A 1,511-nucleotide genomic window follows, 5' to 3' on the forward strand; every position below is an offset into this window, starting at 1 on the left:
ATATATGTCTTCTAATTGTTTCATTTAAAAAAATTAAAATTCAGCCAGGTGCGTCGTTTTGTATTACTTTTGATAGTATCATCGTGGTCATCTGCAGCTTCTGAGTCGTTAGTACTCTCCCAGTTCTCGTCATCGTTCAAGAAATACTGATATTCTATAGTTTTATCCGCATCTTCTTCATTAAGTTTTCTAGATTTTTGCGGCGTAGAAATTTTATGCGAGTTGTGTAATAACCTTGCTACGGATGCATGTGATTTTGATCTCCAATACTGACGATTGCCCACAATTTATTTTAGTGTCTTAATTCCTTGGACAAACTTTGCAAACTGACGTCTTCCTGGCACAACAACTGATTTCCTATACCTAATAGCATCGTTCACGAAATCTGAAATATTTGATTTCTCGACACGTTCTCCGTCGATAAATACAACACCCTGTTTATCCCTACTGAAAATCCCTATATAGGTTCCTATAGAGGATCCTATATAGGAATCCTACATAGGATCCTATATAGGATTCTACATAGGATGCTATATGTTTCACGTATAGGTTCCACCTATAGGAAAGGACATTGGATCCTATATAGGTGCTTGTATAGGACACTCCCTAATAAGGTACCTGATAGTGCCTAACTGATGGTACCTAACTAATAATACCTTATGGTACCCAATGGTACGTATGTCTCTAGGTGCTCCTGCAGGACCAAAAAACTTCTGCGCAACCGTAAGTGCTATAAAATAGTACTGCGCATCTGGATATGGTCCCATGCAGAAACATATACAGGATCCTATATAGAATCCTATACAGGAACCTATATAGGATCCTATGTGATTTCCTATAGGTGGCACCTATAGGTAAACACATAGGTTCCTATGTAGGATCCTATATACGATCCGATGTAGGTTCCTATGTAGGAACCTATATAGGAACCTTTAATGGAATTTTCAGTAGGAATTCCATTTTATTATATTTTCATCCTCTGGTGCTTGTAATCTTTCAAGCAAATATTCACTCTTCTCCGTGTAAGTTTTTGACACAGAGGCAATAATATCTTAAATGGGAAGAGTTAAATCATCGTCGTCTTCATTCGGACTCGGCATTTCATTTGGAGCACTGTTTAATTTGTCATCAAGAGCATCCTTCATCTCCTTCTTTTTTCCAAATAAATTTTTCGTTTCATCGGTAAAGAGCAAAAACCGACACTAGCATGTTCCATTTGAGTAAATATGACAAATAAAATTAAAATTATTTCTTGAAAAAAGATCCTACTCCATCTTCACTCCATTGGGAATCGAACCACAAAACTTCTGATTTCCGGTCAGGTGCTTTTCCAATTAAGCTATTAGAGGGATCAGAATAAGAATTCGTAATTCAAGAACATAACGTTAATTTTTAGCTAGGTGTTAATGGTACAAGTAATTATTTTAAAACTTTTTAATTTATCTGCTATATCATCAGAGATTTTACCTTTACGACAGTAGATCAACCTTCCAAACCATGAAGGCAGAAAA

Source organism: Belonocnema kinseyi, chromosome 1, assembly GCF_010883055.1.
Source record: "Belonocnema kinseyi isolate 2016_QV_RU_SX_M_011 chromosome 1, B_treatae_v1, whole genome shotgun sequence".
In the NCBI taxonomy this organism is placed as follows: domain Eukaryota; kingdom Metazoa; phylum Arthropoda; class Insecta; order Hymenoptera; family Cynipidae; genus Belonocnema; species Belonocnema kinseyi.